Source organism: Siphateles boraxobius, unplaced genomic scaffold, assembly GCF_051911475.1.
Source record: "Siphateles boraxobius isolate OS27281-9 unplaced genomic scaffold, OSU_SipBor_1 6, whole genome shotgun sequence".
Lineage (NCBI taxonomy): Eukaryota > Metazoa > Chordata > Actinopteri > Cypriniformes > Leuciscidae > Siphateles > Siphateles boraxobius.
The window spans coordinates 35,683,360-35,702,629 of NW_027509186.1; the positions used below are offsets into that span (position 1 = coordinate 35,683,360).

Consider the following 19,270-nt stretch of genomic DNA (forward strand, 5'->3'; position numbering starts at 1 on the left):
TGTTGGGGTTGGATCACTCGCCTATGGCAGAACCGGGAGGACAAAAAATAAATAAATTAAAAACAAAATAAAATAAAAAAACGAGACGTGCAGGAGCTCGTTTGTCTGTGATTTTTTTTTTTTTTTTTTTTTTTTTTTTCACTCTCCTGCCTGCATTCTCCACCAAATGTCACGGGGTGAAGAATCACAAGACAAGGGGAGCTCATGCAAAGTGCCCAAGAGTGGATTTATTTACAACATGAAGAAAAAAACAAAGAAAAACCCGGTGAAGTGTGTTGCCTCTTCCTCGTAGTGCAGCGAGTCTGAGCTGTGCTTCTTGGAGGCTGAGCTGTGCTTCTTGGAGGCTGAGCTGTGCTTCTTGGAGGCTGAGCGGTCAACTGCTTCTTTCTGGAGAAAGATAGAGTACAGGCATTAACGTTCTGTCTCGTGCAGAGATCTCTCTCTCTTTGACAAAGTCCATGTGGCTTATATAGCTGTTTGCTTGATGGGGCACGGCTGGGGCCGATCAGCCTGTGACGAGGGCATGCAGGTGTTCCTCGTCTGTTTCCAGGGCGACGCTGATGAACCCTCTGGGTGCTCGTCACAGTATTGAAAATGACTACTCGTCCTGTTGCCAGGACGATTGTTTTGCACATTGTAATGGATTAGTAACAAGCTGGATTTACATTATCCCTTACATCTTAGGACCTTACAATCAAATTACAATCAATACAGATACTGGTAATAGAAAGATCATATACTTTGTCTATATAATACAACTAGAATACAAATATGATTTTTGAGTATGAGAATTTAGGCATGAAATGATTTGAGACTCGAATCAGACTTGTGACAAAAGCTCCACACTTGACTCAAACTCCAGGAGCCTATACCATGAAGCCCGTTTAATTGGCTAGTCAGGTATGTTTCAGTTTAGTTTGTACCAACCCTGGGTTGTAGGCACCATGAAAGTGCTTTGGCTTTTAGCTGTGTTCATTGCCATAGTAACTTGCGCTCCAGGTTAGGCTCCAGGTAAGAGATCTCAAACTGAAAATTGACAAATCAGCTGTGAGCAGTGACACATGTCTGATGTAATAAAGTCACTCCACTTGTTTCTACTCCAAATTAAAGGTCAGTACATAGCAAATGATTTTTAAAGACAAAATCAGCTGGTTTTTAGTAATACTTATTTATAATAATAATTTTGTATGATTTAGATATTATGTAATTATTATACCCTTAATTGATCAAACATGTACAATTTTAGTTTATCAATTATTATTACACAGTTTAAATGAATAATTATATAAAAGGTAATATAAATACGCTTTAGAATAATACAATTAAAGCTATAGGGGGGACCAAGAACCAGTCAGGGGGGGCCAATGGGAAATCAGAAAATTCACCTGGAAATAAATAGGCCTACTTGTTTAGAAATGTTAAGCACGATTTAAAAAATATTTGCAATGCCCAGTGCCCTATGGTATTAAATGTGGAACTGAACAAGAGCCTGAAAATCATTTTGTATTTTACATGGACTGGACCACACAGTTTTGTTCTAATAAATAAAAAACATCACCTATTAATTAGTCATTTAACATTATTTTAATGTTAAAATTCTTTAATTCTTTAATGTAAAAATTGGCTTTATTCTCAAAACAAACATTGAATGTGTATGTGTGTCGAAGAAACGTTCTCTGGATGAAATCGGTCTCTGACATGGTGAGCCCAATCTTATGAAAGTGCATATCTATACAAGGAATGTTATTTCTCATGCCATTTATACGCCAAAAATAGTTTTTGCGTGCATATGCTATGCAGTTTTCGCGTGCATATGATACAGACTTTATGGCGTGTAATACGCACGCACTCCCCACCCCTAATCCTACCTACCAAAGGGGTTTTCAGTGCGTAGCATATGCAAGCTAAAATCATTTTTCGCGTATAAATGGCACGAGAAATAACATTCGTGGTATAGATACGCACATTCATGAGATGGACATGGTTTCTTCTTAAAGAAACCTTGGATGTCCTGTTGCGGTGTAAAAATAAACAAAAACCCATTCAGTATAAATTAGAGTTGCATGTAAAGTTCTCACATTTTAATGTTTACCACGGCTCTGCTTTTTTGGAAAAAGATTATAGTGCCTTTAGTCTTTAAAACAAAAGATAAAGTAATATGTATCTATATTTATGTAGTCGTGTGCGCTGCCGCGGAATAACACTGACAAGTCATCTATTCAGTCTGCCGAAGTTACATTAGCTAATCTAACGTTACTGGCTTGATCAGTCACACATACCTGTACAGTATTTCAAAATATATACTGTAATTTGATGTGTAGGCTATATACCATAAACAGTGACATGTCGAGGTGTCTCTCTCTCTCCGACTGTTTGAAAAACGCGGACCTGTGATTCCGCTTTGCGAATCGCAAATCAAGCAGTGATTGACAGCGCTCTGATCCAATGGCGTTGGGCATTGTCAGGTTGACAGTAAATCTAGCCCAATGATGTTGGGGGGGGGGGGGGGGGCACCAGGGGGGGGGGCAATCATATTCCAGGGGGGGGGCCAGTGCCACCCCGTGACCCCTTCTAGACACGCCCCTGGGTGGACTAAATCTGTGTATGTTGTTGCTATTACTGCTGAAACAAACAGACAAAATTAATGCTGGTACTGAAAACATATTCAAACATAAAATCACCTGTAGGCAGATCTAGACTGGTTGTTCTGTGGAAGAGGTTGGTAATCATTTGGAACACATGATGATCTATAGGGTCCGGCTGTAATGCTTAGATCCACAGAAGAAGATTATAAAAGAGCGTAGGATTTACTATGAACTCAGAATAACAAACCAACATACAAAACAATGTGCTAGTGCAAAGACAACAACAGACAATGAACTGAGGGACCAAAGGAACTTAAGTAGTGGAAAAAAGTAGTGGTTAATAAAGAGACACAGCTGAACTAAGAGGACTAATCATATCAGTAACCATGACAATTTATAAGTGGTGGGAAACTAGACAAAGGAAGCACTTGTGACTGAATGAAAACAAAACTAACTAACCTTGACTGTAACACGACATGTTATTTACTGTATGAAGCCTCTTGTAGTGTAAGCATCTATAAAAAAATCCCATATTGCTACAGTAACAAAAGCAGGTTTTTCAGTAACTATGACTGAAAATATTTAAACTTTTAAACCAGCAGTCATTTCCTATGTGTAATATTTAAAATATATATACTTTTACACTATGTAGTGTAGGGCTGGGTACCGAGTTCGGGTACTTTTTAGGTACCGACCGAATTGCCTCGATACTACCGAGTATCGAAACATGTCTTGTTTTTTGGTACCAAGTTTCGGTACCTAAGTGGTTAATCTCGTCAACGTCAGTGAAACAATAAACATGCAGCATGATTGGCTGTGGCGGAAAAACACTAGTTTACGCGGCTGCCCAGAGACGTGCCTCGTCGCACGTGAGGCTGTAGTGTGTGTGTGTGTGTTTGTGTGAGCGTAAGCGTCCAACCCAGATAGATAGAAAATATGTTGAAATGATCAAAAGTGTACCTATGTACCCGACTCGATGCCATAAGCACACGATGCAATATTTTCGACAAGATTATTGCTGCCAAGACAAAAAGCTTAAAAGCGCACAGAATACACTCGAGAGTAGAAAGTTTATCCGCCTTCGACTACAAGAACTGGAGCGCGTCACATATAAACCAAAACTCAGCGTATAGGATACTTGCCTCACAGACATGAGAAATAGTTCTATATATGTTCAAAATATGTCTACTTTTAAACGAAACAATTAGAAATAAATAGTTTGATTACCTAATCCATATAGGTGCGGGCGCGCGCGTTCACTACTGCAGGGATGACGAGTCAGCATCGCAAATTCGCAATAATCATCTTTGCAGCCAACACGTTTAGTAAACACTTGTTCATTAATAAACAATTAAAATATCTCCTTGCTATCGTTTCCCGACACATCCATAATCATTAGGCTACTTTTGCCAGTGCTTTGCGCAAGCTTCATGTGTGCTGAGCGCGAGGCATATATACCGCACCCCAGTAGCCTATATTTAATTCAATTCACATTTATCTGTATAGCATTTTTCACAATACATATCGTTTCAAAGGAGCTTTACAGAAAATGCATGTGTCTAAATTACAATTTAGAGTGATCTGTTATCAGGGGTGACTGTGTGTAATGCATTTCAATTAATTTTCATTCAGTTTCATTGTTAAACAATGCATTAAGTTAAGGCAGAAACAATGAGCTCATTGAAGTAAAGAATACATGTTGTTAAATGATTAGGAAACATAGAAAACTTTAGCATAGTTTTTTTTTGAGCACTTTGGTGCTTTTTTACAGACTCAAAATATGAGTGTAAAAAAGTCAACAAACTGAAAAAATAAAAGTTTTTTTTTAGGTAATGTTATATTGATAAAATTGGTATCGAAAAAAGTATCGTTCAGGAACCGGTATCGAAGTCAAGGTATCGGTATCGGTATCGGTATCGAAAATTTTGTTACGATACCCAGCCCTAATGTAGTGAGACATACGATCTTAATATTACAGTTGGCATGCCTATTAAAAGTATTATGAGGTGTATGAAATAAAATAAGTTTTGATCATTGAATAATAATAAAAAAATCTCTCAGGTTACCTGAAATCAGTTGATGCAGTTGTTCTCTGACGTGGATGTCCTATGTGTAAACTGAGCATAAAGATATTGCAGAGTCAGACCAACTGCTGAATTGTAATGGTACTTCATAAAACAGGCTGTGACTATGAGGAATGATTACCTCAAAATGTAGGCTACTCCCATATGTATGTTCGAGGGACTTTCTTTTAATTAAATACAACTCATTAGCAATTGTCACGTGCCAGTTATTGTGCCATAGGACAAAGATTTTCAAACCCTGGGTCACAGACTTAAAGAAATGGGTCGCCAAGATTATTTAAGGAAAATAAATATGTATTTAAGATACAATAAAAATAAAATATAGCAAAATTTGTTTTCCAGTGTTTAGTTTTACATGCTCAAATACCAGCATAAACAACAGAACTAGCATTGCTAGAATATAATGTTAAACATTATTTAACCGGTCACGGAAACTAGGGACACAAGTCGGTTCTGGGGCATTTTGAGTTATTCGTAGATTCTATAAGTGTAATCTCCAAGCTTTCCAATGATGTGTAACATGTGGAAATCTGATAATATTTGGAGAAGTTGTGGCCATTTGAAGGTAGGCACTTAAAAAAGCTCAAAGATGAGAAAACGGCCTCTAAAGATTGTGCAGTTCTCACCTGTCTCTGCTGCTGGGAGTGTAACGTGAGGGTTCGGTATGTGGTGGTAGATCATTCTTTATGATAATAAACAGCAGAATGGAGACAGAAGACTTTCTCAAGCGGCACTTTTACTCAACACCGTCAAAAAACAACACTTCCTTCAAAAGGCTTTCACGTGACTCCAATAACCAGTCAGAAGCAAGAGCTTAGACTGAGATAAACGTGAGTGAATCAGAGAGGCAAATTCAGCAGAACACCCCTACTGTATTAAATATGTAAACACATAAATATGTAAATAATTAACTGACTAAACATTGTAAATATACTTCTAGTAAATTAACTCAAATATAAATCATATTAAATTATAAGCATTACAACTTTCCAATATGAAATATGAACTCCACTTCTAAACCTTACATTTCCTCCCCCTCCCACAAAAGAAACGTCCCCGTTTTCCATCAAATAAACAAGTAACAGTAACCACAGCAATAAAGCAACTGTATCAGTTCAGAACATAGTCCTTAAGGAATCTGGGAGGTCTAACTGGACGTTTCCCAGGGCGTAGCAAAGAACCAGGAGCCTGAGGAGTGGAAGAGGTGACAGTGACAAACTGGCCCACTGGGCCAAAGGAGGGGGCAGAGCAAGACTGAGTCAGGGGAGAGCGGGATTGGGGCTGTGGTCGGGGTTGTGGATGGGCAGTGGGAGGGACCAATGAGAGAATATTGCCCTGGCCAGATAAGGTGTAGCTCTTCGTGGCTGCAAACTTTGAAGGCTTGTTGAACCTCTCAATCATGCCGTCACACTGAGGATGATATGGGCTGGTTCGTGTTTTCTGCATGCCCAGCAGGTCACACAGATGTTTCACCAGGTCAGATTCAAACTGACGTCCCTGATCAGTGTGAAGCATTTCCGGGATGCCATGTTCACAGATGAAGTTTTCAAACAGACATTTCGCAACTGTTATGGAACGCTGGTCCGGAATGGCATAGAGGTTGACATACTTGGAGAAATAATCTTGGACAACAAGCACATACCTGTTGCCACGACTCGTGATGGGAAGCTCAAGTATGTCAGCCGCAACCTTTTGGAATGGCTCCGTAGCAACAATTGTTTTCATTGGAGCTCTCTGATGAGGTGTGGGACTCCGTCTGGCGTCACATGGAGTACATTGCTTGCACCACATCTTGACGTCACGTGACATAAAGGGCCAGTAGCACAGCTGTTGAGCACGTTTCAGGACCTTATCAGCAGATGAATGACCAGTTACAGGATTTCCATGCAGCATCTGCAGAACAGTGTCTTTCAAAGCATGAGGGACAATCAGTTGATGGAGCACTGATGTTGTGGATGGGTTGAAAACTTTACGGCAGAGTACACCATTAAGAAAAGTAAGTCTGTGGAACTCGTGCCAAAGTGCCTTCTCAACAAGTGTGCGTTTTTTCATGCGCCAGTATGGTGGTTTCTGTCCCTTAACTGTCCAGCTAATAACCTCTGATAGTATGGAGTCTCGCTGTTGTTCCTTTTTAAAATCCTCTTCAGAGAACTGAAGCACAAATGTGGAGGAGACAGACTGTGGAACACACTGTGAGGAGGCGGGAGGAGGCTGTGGTCCAGTCAGGTTACAGCAAACTGGCTTTGTATCAGTACTACAGAGGCTGTGATGTACAAAACTGACCGGACTAGACAGACTCACAGGACTCAGACTAGACAGTCTCTTGTCAGAGGGTGGATTACCAAAAGCACTGGAGGAGGTGCTCTGCTCAGTTGGTCTGATGTCAGCAGGGCGACGTGACATTGCATCTGCATTGAGGTGACTGTGGCCATCCTTGTGAATTACAGTCCATTCAAAAGGATCAAGTTCAAGGGCCCAGCGTGCACGACGACCAGTTCTGTCATTGTCAATGGGTATTTTTCTGAGACCCAGGAGAGGTTTGTGGTCAGTGACAATAACAAACGGTTGTTTGTAAAGGTAGTGGCGAAAATGTCGCACGGCCCAGACAATGGCCCAAAATTCTCTGTCATATGTTGACCATTTTCTTTCTGCTTTTGTGAGAACATGACTAGCATAAGCAACCACTTTTTCTTGATCCCCTTGTCTATGAGCAAGCACAGCACCAATTGCAGAGCCTGAAGCATCTATGTAAAGGGAGAATGGCACAGTAAAGTCAGGGAATGCAACCACTGGAGGGTTTGTGAGTGCATGTTTCAGGTAAGTGAATGCATCCTGACATTGAGAAGTCCATTGGAAAGGTGCATTCTTCTCTGTGAGAGCGTGTAGAGGGACACTGTGATGTGCAAAGCTTCGGATGAACTTGCGGTAATATGAACAAAGTCCCAGAAATGCTCTTACTTCTGTAGCTGACCGTGGAGTAGGCCAGTCTTGGACACTTTTCACATTGCGCGGGTCTGGCTGAATGCCGTCTTTGGATACAACATGGCCCAGAAACTGTACCTGATCCCTGGCAAAACAGCATTTTGAGGGATTCAGCTTCAGGCCACTTGACCGGAATCTGGAGAGAATTTCTTCTAGGTGCTGGAGATGTTCACTGAAAGAGCGGCTGTAGATGAGGACATCATCCAAATACACTAGGCAGGTTTTCCATGGGAGGCCACGAAGTACCATTTCCATCAGGCGCTGGCATGTGGCTGGAGCGTTGGTAAGACCCATTGGCATAACTTTAAAGTGATAAAGGCCACTACCTGTTGTGAATGCTGTTTTCTCACGGTCTTCCTCCTGCAGCTCGAATTGCCAATAGCCATGTTGTAGGTCCATTGTAGAGAACCAGGCAGAGCCCGACAAGGCATCCAGTGCGTCGTCGACTCTCGGAAGAGGTGTCACAGGTTAACCTGGTGACTCTATAAACTTGGACTTACAAACATACACCCATTTCACTGATACTGTGCATTGCCGGCAATATTAACATCTGTGTACACATCAGGAAGGTGTTATGGATTTTTGTTTTGTTCAGTCTAAAGTTTGTTACTGCTGTATTTTGTTATAATTTTCAACTCTTTATAGTTTTTCTTTAAGTTTGTCATTATTTTTCTAAAAGAACAGAAGGCCAGAACACACAATAATTCATATGATAATTACCTTTATTTTTCCACATATCTTCCACAAACCTTATTGCAGTTAAACTTCCCGGTTCACACTATGTACTGTCACGTTGCACACACGGGAAACAGAGAGATCCAATTTGCAGTATTTATTAGGGTAATCCAAAAACATAAATCCAGTCCAGGCAGGGGTCAAAACCAACGTAGCAATCCAAAAACATAAAACAATAAACAAACTAGCACAAAGCAGAACAGACCTCAAAAGTGACGTGATGAATAACAAGGACTCCGTAACAAACACTAAACAGGCAAGGTATATATAACAGAACTAACAATGAAAATGGGGAACAGCTGAGTGCAATGATGCAGTGATGGGTACAGACAAGGATTGTGGGGAATGCAGTTCATAAAGTGGATGACACCGTGGGGAGGGAGAACATCTAGTGGACACCTGGGGAACACAAACCCAACACTACATAACCCCCCCTCTACGGAGCGGCTACCAGACGCTCCAAGACAACAAAGACCACAAAACAAAACAAGAGTCCAGGATGGGAGGCAGAACAGTAAAGGCTCAGGGGGAGGGATGGGGGGCCAGGTCCGTGGAGGGGAACAAGAACAGGGGGTGATGGTTTAGCTGGCGGCCAGGGCGAAGCGGACAGTCCATCAGGCGGCCAGGACGGAGAAGACAGTCCAGCGGGCGGCCAGGGCGGAGAAGACAGTCCATCGGGCGGCCAGGGCGGAGAAGACAGTCCATCGGGCGGCCAGGGCGGAGAAGACAGTCCATCGGGCGACCAGGGTGGAGAAGACAGTCCATCGGGCGGCCAGGGCTGAGAAGACGACCCATCGGGCGGCCAGGGCGGAGAAGACGACCCATCGGGCGGCCAGGGCGGAGAAGACGACCCATCGGGCGGCCAGGGCGGAGAAGACGACCCATCGGGCGGCCAGGGCGGAGAAGACGACCCATCGTGCGGCCAGGGCGGAGAAGACGACCCATCGGGCGGCCAGGGCGAAGCAGACGACCCATCGGGCGGCCAGGGCGAAGCAGACGACCCATCGGGCGGCCAGGGCGGTGAAGGCCCCTCGGGCGGCCAGGGCGGTGAAGGCCCCTCGGGCGGCCAGGGCGGTGAAGGCCCCTCGGGCGGCCAGGGCGGTGCAGGCCCCTCGGGCGGCCAGGGCGATGCAGGCCCCTCGGGCGGCCAGGGCGGTGAAGACCCCTCGGGCGGCCAGGGCGGTGAAGACCCCTCGGGCGGCCAGGGCGGTGAAGACCCCTCGGGTGGCCAGGTCAGAGGCTCAGGAACAGACACTGGCACCGGCTCAGGAACAGCAGAAACCGGCTCAGGAACAGCAGACACCGGCTCAGGAACAGCAGACACCGGCTCAGGAACAGCAGACACCGCCCCAGGAACAGCAGACACCGCCCCAGGAACAGCAGACACCGGCTCAGGAACAGCCACAAGAACTGTAACAGTCACAAAAACAGACACAAACACAGAAACAAACACTGGCTCTGGCGCTGGAACAGGCACTGGCTCTGGAACAGGCATTGGCTCTGCCTCCGGCTCTGGAACAGGCATTGGCTCAGCCTCCGGCTCTGGAAAAGGCATTGGCTCTGCCTCCGGCTCTGGAACAGGCATAGGCTCTGGAACAGGCCTAGGCTCTGCCTCCGGCTCTGGAACAGGCATTGGCTCTGCCTCCGGCTCTGGAACAGGCATTGGCTCCGCCTCCGGCTCTGGAACAGGCATTGGCTCCGCCTCCGGCTCTGGAACAGGCATTGGCTCTGCCTCCGGCTCTGGAACAGGCATTGGCTCTGCCTCCGGCTCTGGAACAGGCATTGGCTCTGCCTCCGGCTCTGGAACAGGCATTGGCTCTGCCTCCGGCTCTGGAACAGGCATTGGCTCTGCCTCTTGAACAGGCATTGGCTCTGCCTCTGGAACAGGCATTGGCTCTGCCTCTGGAACAGGCATTGGCTCTGCCTCCGGCTCTGGAACAGGCATTGGCTCTGCCTCCGGCTCTGGAACAGGCATTGGCTCTGCCTCCGGCTCTGGAACAGCAGACACTAGCTCCGGCTCTGGAACAGCAGACATGGGCATGTCCAGGATCCGAACCAGACGCTCCAGATAGTCCAGTTCCAAGAAGGCAGACGGCACTGGCTCTGCCTCCGGCTCTGGAACAGGCATTGGCTCTGCCTCCGGCTCTGGAACCGGCAATGGCTCTGCCTCCGGCTCTGGAACGGCCATTGGCTCTGCCTCCGGCTCCGGCTCTGGAACAGCAGACACTGGTTCCGGCTCCGGAACAGCAGACACGGGCATGTCCAGGATCCGAGCCAGACGCACCAGATAGTCCAGGTCCAGGAAGGCGGACGGAATGTGAACAGTCTCTCGCTGGGCAGACGTGACGTGAACAGTCTCTCGCTGGGCAGACGTGACGCGAACAGTCTCTCGCTGGGTAGACGTGACGCGAACAGTCTCTCGCTGGGCAGACGCGACGTGAACAGTCTCTGACTTGACAGACGTGACGTGAACAATTTCTGACTGGGCAGACGGGACGTGAACAGTCTCTGACTGGGCAGACGGGACGTGAGCAGTCTCTGACTGGTGAACAGTCTCTGACTGGGCAGACGGGACGTGAACAATCTCTGACTGGGCAGACGGAACGTGAACAGTCTCTGACTGGGCAGACGGGATGTGAACAATCTCTGACTCGGCAGACGAGACGTGATACATCTCCCTTTCACCTCCTCTGCGGTGACCTCCACGGGTCCCACGGAACTTTACCAACCGGGTCCCCTTAAACAACTCCCTTCTCTCCCGCTCGGTGGCTGGGGAAGAGATGTTGCAAAACATACTGCTGGATCTCTAATGACGGAGTCCTTCTGTCACGTTGCACACACGGGAAACAGAGAGATCCAATTTGCAGTATTTATTAGGGTAATCCAAAAACATAAATCCAGTCCAGGCAGGGGTCAAAACCAACGTAGCAATCCAAAAACATAAAACAATAAACAAACTAGCACAAAGCAGAACAGACCTCAAAAGTGACGTGATGAATAACAAGGACTCCGTAACAAACACTAAACAGGCAAGGTATATATAACACAGAACTAACAATGAAAATGGGGAACAGCTGAGTGCAATGAAGATGGGGAACAGCTGAGTGCAATGATGCAGTGATGGGTACAGACAAGGATTGTGGGGAATGCAGTTCATAAAGTGGATGACACCGTGGGGAGGGAGAACATCTAGTGGACACCTGGGGAACACAAACCCAACACTGTGACATGTACAACCAAACCCACAATCCAGGTTAAACTGTTTTTTATAGTAACAGCCACAACACTTCCTGTGGAAGATACCATTTTGGTGGGATGTCAGAGGAGGGGGGAGTTAGAAACAGTTGTGTTTGCCATATAATTTGTTGTTAAACTCTTTCTCTGTTAATTTTTGTGGTTTTAGCTGTTTTGGAGGTTTAAGAGTTGTGTTGGGTGTTTATATTAATTAAATTGATTGGTACAAACGTTTTCGTTTGTACCTGTGGTTGGTATGCCCTATAGGCGGGGCTTCAGCCTATAAATAGGCTTGCTGGATGAAAGAATTTCAGTTCTGATTGTGAACTCAGAGAAATTGAATACTGAGCAGTGTTGTGAACATTGGGCCATTTGGTTTAGCCAAAATTAGCACATTGTTGCGGTTTTCTTTTCTTTTTGTACAGTTTTTATTTATTTTTGTTTTCTCCTGCACTGTAAATATTTTAGCACCTTCCAATAAAACACCATTTTGGATTTTGCATCAACTTTTTGTACAGCACGTCATTTCCCTTTTCCACTCCAACTGGTTGGCTTCCCTACATATGGTGTCAGAAGTGGGATCCTCCCACCAGTGAGTGACGTGCCTGCATAAGGTAATGCCCTGCTTAGATGCCACCCAAAACGAGGGGTCAGCCTGTAGAGGGCACAGATGCAGTAATGGACCAAGGTGCTGTTGGAGGTGTTGACGAGGAGAGATTGCTGCCTGCGGGAAATCCCAGCCACTGGTGGAGATGCTGCCATCACAGCGCTGGCACAAATGTTCCAGTCATTTATGCTGTACCAAAAGGATCGGGATGAAAGGCAGGAGAGGGATGCTTCTCGCCGCGAGCAAAATTACAAGGTCCTCAGCCACCAGGTCACCCAAATGTAGCTAGACATGGAGCGGACAAGACATGGAGCTTCGGAAGGAGCTGCAAAGCGGGTGATAGACCATGAACCTCGAATAGCCAAGCTGGAGGACAGTGATGATATTGAACACTACCTTACAACTTTTGAGAGACTTGCAGAGGTGTATCAGTGGCCAAGGGGCGACTGGGCCGTTCGTCTTATTCCCTTGCTAACTGGCAAGGCCCGAAGTGCTTTTGTGGCTATAAATCCCTCACATACCAGAGACTATGACCAAGTGAAAGCTGCAATCTTAAAAAAATATGAAATCAGTGCAGAGACATACCGGTTGAGATTCCGATCCTCTAGTACCCCTGCCGATGAGACCCCTACGGAACTCTACATCCGACTGAAGGACTTGTTCTCCAAATGGGTACACTATGAGCAAAGTAATAAGAGGGACATTATGGAGTCCCTTGTGCTGGAGCAGTTCCTGCGAGTGTTGTATCCTGAGGTGAGGACTTGGGTAAAGGAAAGAGATCCCGACACTGCTGCAGAGGCTGCAACATTGGTTGAGGCCTACATTGCTGCACGGAAGGGACCTGGAACTACTCGATATGCTGGCATTCTCCACTCTTCGAAGGGTAAGTCTGATGGGTTGGGGGTGGGTTCAAACTCTCAAAGTGGCCCTAAAATCTTCAAGCCCATTCATTCTAAACCACCAACATCAGCCACAATGCCCCAGACCACAGTTAAGGGAGAGATTGTTGTATGTTATAACTGTGGTGAGCCAGGTCATACTAGGCCCCTTTGCCTGCTCAAAAAGCCCAAGACAACTGGTCTTTGTTATATGCCCCGGCCAGAACAGTTAAGAACACAGCCCGATCGGGAACCAGTCATCACTGTACTGTTAAATGGTAAACCCCTTTCAGCGTTGGTGGACACAGGTTGTTCCCATACTCTGGTACAGTCCCAATATATACCCAGATATTCCTGGAGTGAAGGAGATGTAGTAACAGTTTGTTGTGTGCACGGGGATAGCACTGAGTTGCCTACTGCTGAGGTTTATATTGAGGTCTGTAATCAGTCATATCTGATGAATGTGGGTGTTGCTACCAAGCTGCCCTATCCTGTACTGTTAGGTACTGACTTCCCTGTATTAGCTGAATTGGTGCAAGAGACTGTATGGTGTGGTGTTGTCACGAGAGCCCAAGCAAAGCAGCTTACTCAGGTTCCACAGCCCCAAGAAATAACACCAGAAACACTGCAAGAAATGCCCTTCAGCTCTGCGACTAGTTTAGGTGAGTCACGGCCTACAGAGCAGGAAAGGCTGCAGAAACGCAGGGAGTGGGTTGAGGGGTTGTTGGAAACTTCAGAGCAAGCTGAGGAAGGGGCAGAAGAACCCGAACTCACTGAAGCAGACTTAGTTGTCCCTGGTAATCTAGCCCAACTTCAGCGTGAGGATTCAACCTTGACTGAATGTTTAAAACAGGCTGAGGAAAATGAGGGTGTTGTGTCTTTGCTTGGTGAGACTTTTGTAGTACAAAATAGTCTTTTGTACCGACAGAGTAAGGAAGACGGACTGCAGCTGGTAGTACCTAAGGCATACAGGAAGGAGGTATTAGAACTTGGGCATTCTATACCCTGGGCAGGTCACTTGGCTTTTATGAAGACATTAATGCGAATTGCAAAAAGATTTTACTGGCCAAAGATGTACAGTGAGGTTAACCTGTTAACCGTTGCCAGAGCGTCGGCGCACTGAAGCGGTTTTTTTTTTTATTTAGTTCAAATTTACTATCAGATTTAATGTTATACCTTGACAAACTATACATCATTAAAAAGATATAATACTCAAGATTCAGTATTTGACCACTATTGTATTCTGAGAAACTTATAGTGACAGTTATGTCTTAATTTGTGTCAGGAGTTATGAAATGAAAAAATGAGTCGATACCTTTAATATGAATTATGAGCGTCAGATGTAATCATTATGATCGTTTCTTACTGAGATGTGCTGTGTTTTCAATTCATACGAATAGCCTGAGGGCGCTATATGCACAATAACAGTCCATATATGGACCAAGAAGAAGACCCATAGTCATGTGACATTCCAGGACGTCACTGATACAGAAAGTAGCTGACAGAGATCGCTGTAACATGCAGATAAAAATGTTTTGAAGACAATAAACATGATTGCAATGATATTTGAGTTACCTGTGTTCTTCAAGCCATGCCAGGTATTTCATAATAATAGATTATATTTATAATGTAATGCTAATCGATATAGATTTCATCATCGTGCAGAACACTATAAATAATAAATTTTCCGTCGGATTTTTTTTTAATCTGAAGCCAAATTAGATCACAGAAGATTATTTAAAACACTCGACTTGCGTTATAAAGTAAGTTTGGAGCACAAACATGGTTTTAATCTCATAAATGGTCGTGTATTGATGGTGTGCTAAGCTAACATGCTAGCTAGCCCAGGTGCACCTGCCACCAGCAGTTATTGTTTTATGATTTTTTTCTAAATAGGAATGCTTACTGAAATATTTCAGTGCATTTGATACCAGTTTCAAATATTTAGTGAGAACTTTGATAAAAGAAATTAGGGTTTGAAACCCTATGAATAGCCTGTGAATAGCCAGTCGTTAGTAGCTATAATGCAGACAAAAGAAATGCATATTTAGAGCCATAACCAGTCTGGAGAGGTGTAAATGTGTGCAGGGGGAGACTGACACTGAATGGGGCTCGTTTGCACCACAAAATAATAGAGACAATAGACTGAATAGATGACTCAGAAGATGACTAAACATCAGTTTGCATTTTAGAGTCTAATCAAAATAAAGTAATTTGACATGATCTTGAAAAACATTTAACTAAATACAGAGTTTTAGACTTATCATTTTCAGATTTTAAATATAAAATGGTCACACATATGGCTTTAGCTGCAGTGCATTTCTAGATTGCTCCAGGGCCAACTTCAATTTTATTTTTATGAAGATGTTTCATAAAAATAAATTTCTAATAACTTTACAAAACTTTGAAGCTATTTAAACATTTTTTTTTCATTATGACAATAATTATTTCTACATTTACAATAAACTACTAGGTGTCAGCTTTCAAATGAGATCATACTTGTGCTTTTAGTGCAAAGGGTTCATGAACTGTATCTGTTTAAGTTTGGGTATGCCATTTCTGGGGATTTTTCAAAAGTGGCCTTGAAGGTTAACAGGTTAAGGAGTTCTGTAAATCTTGTCCAGAATGCCAGCTCACTACTGGCCGTACTCCTGCCTACGCACCCCTTATACCACTTCCTGTAGTTGACACTCCTTTTAAGAGAATAGGAGTTGACGTAGTTGGGCCTGTGGAAAAGAGTCAGAGAGGGAACCGATTTATCATGGTTATTTGTGATTATGCTACCAGGTACCCTGAGGCATACCCATTACGAGAGGTCACAGCTAAGCAAATAGCCACTGTACTCCTACGCTTTTTCTCTCAGGTTGGCATACCTCAGGAAGTGCTCACAGATCAGGGTCCAAACTTCATGAGCCACACCCTACAAAAAGTATATCAATTGCTGGGCATAAAGAGAGTACGAACCACCCCTTACCATCCTCAGACTGATGGTCTTGTTGAACGTTTCAACCAGACCTTGAAAACCATGCTGAGGAAATATGTTTCTGAAACGGGCAAGGACTGGGACAAATGGCTTCCATTCCTCCTGTTTGCATATAGGGAGGTGCCTCATGCATCTACAGGGTTCTCGCCATTTGAACTGCTGTATGCTCACCATGTCAGAGGGCCTCTGGATGTACTGAGAGAGAGTTGGGAGGCCACTGATAAACCAGAAAAGAAAAACATTCTCTCCTACATATTAAAGATGAGAGAGCATCTGCAGAAGACAACAGTCCTTGCACGAGAAAATCTCCTGCAGTCTCAAAAACGTCAAAAAGACTGGTACGACCGAACAGCCAGATCCCGTACATTTGAGCCAGGTGAAAAGGTCTTGTTGTTGTTACCAACGAGTGAGCATAAACTGCTGGCTAAGTGGCAGGGCCCCTACCAAATAAAGAGGAAAGTGGGTCCTGTGACATATGAGATCGAGATCCCATCCAGGACCCAGCCCTTGCAAATCTTCCATGTTAACATGTTGAAGAAGTGGTATGCTCATTCCACACAACAAGGACCTACATCTGAGGAAGTGGCGGAAACCACAACTGCTTTGTTCGTGAGATCCGTGGAGGGAGAGGAGGAAATAGAGGAACAATACCTGCCTGGTCGTCAGGGAAACAGTCAGCTGAACTTTGAGCACCTGGAAGATGGTCAAAGGCAGGAACTTCTACAATGCATCCCAGCCCAACTCTTTATGGAGACACCTGGCAGAACAAACGTCATCCACCATCACATCACTCTCAAAGATCCCAAACCCATTCGTCAGCCAATATACCGGGTCCCAGAAAGACTTCTGCCAGTTATGAAGGAGGAGTTGGAGACCATGCAGAGCCTTGATGTAATTGAACCTTCAACCAGTGAATGGAGCAATCCCATTGTCCTAGTGCCTAAGAAGGATGGCAGTCTCAGATTCTGTCTGGATTTCCGCAAGCTCAATAGTGTGAGCAAATTTGACCCGTATCCCATGCCAAGAGTGGATGAGGTAGTGGAGAGTCTTGGAAGAGCAAAGTATCTCACCACACTTGACCTCTGCAAGGGATATTGGCAGGTTCCACTAAGTTCGGAGAGCAAGGAGGTGACCGCATTTAAAACACCCTTTGGACATTTTCAGTTCCGTGTCCTTCCCTTTGGGCTTCACGGAGCTCCGGCTACTTTTCAAAGGATGATGGACCAGATCCTCCGGGGGACTGAGAAGTTTGCTGCAGCATACTTAGATGACATAATCATCTATAGCCAAACTTGGCAGGAGCATATGGGTCATCTGAAGGACGTGCTACTGAGAATTAAGAGTGCTGGTCTAACCATCCGCCCAGACAAGTGCACCCTAGCCAGGACTGAGACACAATACCTAGGGTATGTGCTGGGTCATGGAGTAATACGTCCACAGGTGGGGAAAGTGGATGCCATCAAGAATGCAGAACGGCCAGTGACCAAGAAACAGGTCCGTTCTTTCCTTGGACTTGTGGGGTGGTACAGGCGTTTTATCCCCAACTTCTCTGAACGAGCCTTTACCCTAATTGATTTAACTAAAAAAGATAAGCCGAATAAAGTTGACTGGACTCAGGACTGTGAGATGGCTTTCCAGGACCTAAAGGACTCCTTATGCACAGAGCCTGTTTTACAGAGTCCCGACTTTAATAAGACTTTCACTGTACAGACCGATGCTTCTGAGCATGGCATTGGGGCTGTACTGCTTCAGGAAGGTCAAGGTCAGCTCCAACCGATTGCCTACATCAGCAGAAAGCTCCTTCCCCGTGAATCCAGGTATTCCACAGTTGAGAAGGAGTGTCTGGCAATTAAATGGGCATTGGACGCTTTACGGTACTACCTGGTGGGACGCAAATTCACACTTGAGACTGATCACAGGGCATTGGCCTGGTTGGGCCGTATGAGAGACACAAATGCTCGTATCACCAGATGGTTTTTAGCCATCCAGCCATTTGACTTTGAAATTTTGTACAAAGCTGGATCACAAAATTGTACAGCAGATTACCTCTCTAGGACACCTCAGGTGTCTGAGGAAGGGGGGAGAAATGTCACAGGTTAACCTGGTGACTCTATAAACTTGGACTTACAAACATACACCCATTTCACTGATACTGTGCATTGCCGGCAATATTAACATCTGTGTACACATCAGGAAGGTGTTATGGATTTTTGTTTTGTTCAGTCTAAAGTTTGTTACTGCTGTATTTTGTTATAATTTTCAACTCTTTATAGTTTCTCTTGAAGTTTGTCATTATTTTTCTAAAAGAACAGAATGCCAGAACACACAATAATTCATATGATAATTACCTTTATTTTTCCACATATCTTCCACAAACCTTATTGCAGTTAAACTTCCCGGTTCACACTATGTACAACCAAACCCACAATCCAGGTTAAACTGTTTTTTATAGTAACAGCCACATCACTTCCTGTGGAAGATACCATTTTGGTGGGATGTCAGAGGAGGGGGGAGTTAGAAACAGTTGTGTTTGCCATATAATTTGTTGTTAAACTCTTTCTCTGTTAATTTTTGTGGTTTTAGCTGTTTTGGAGGTTTAAGAGTTGTGTTGGGTGTTTATATTAATTAAATTGATTGGTACAAACGTTTTCGTTTGTACCTGTGGTTGGTATGCCCTATAGGCGGGGCTTCAGCCTATAAATAGGCTTGCTGGATGAAAGAATTTCAGTTCTGATTGTGAACTCAGAGAAATTGAATACTGAGCAGTGTTGTGAACATTGGGCCATTTGGTTTAGCCAAAATTAGCACATTGTTGCGGTTCTCTTTTCTTTTTGTACAGTTTTTATTTATTTTTGTTTTCTCCTGCACTGTAAATATTTTAGCACCTTCCAATAAAACACCATTTTGGATTTTGCATCAACTTTTTGTACAGCACGTCATTTCCCTTTTCCACTCCAACTGGTTGGCTTCCCTACAGTGGGAATCTTTGATTGTCACTGTATTAAGTTTCCTATAGTCCAGGCAGAAACGCCATGTGCCATTTTTCTTGCGCACCAAAACAACTGGCGCAGCCCAGGGACTGTAGCTTTCTTCAATGACATCTGCCTTTAACAGGTTGTCAACTTGAGTCTGTATTTCAGCTCTCTGTTCTGGCGTCACTCTGTAGGCTCTCTCTTTAATTG

The 19,270-nt window shown here is 44.4% G+C and overlaps 1 pseudogene across 1 annotated transcript in view; it reads right to left on the reverse strand.

Annotated features, from left to right (window-relative positions):
- LOC143715723 (uncharacterized) overlaps positions 1 to 19,270 on the reverse strand; it is a 78,383-nt pseudogene that overhangs the window by 15,629 nt on the left and 43,484 nt on the right. The window contains exons 19-20 of the transcript XR_013195877.1: positions 4,652 to 4,702; positions 2,682 to 2,768 (exon numbers count right to left, since the gene is read on the reverse strand). The product of XR_013195877.1 is annotated as an uncharacterized LOC143715723 (transcript). The remainder of the gene's footprint in view (positions 1 to 2,681; positions 2,769 to 4,651; positions 4,703 to 19,270) is intronic.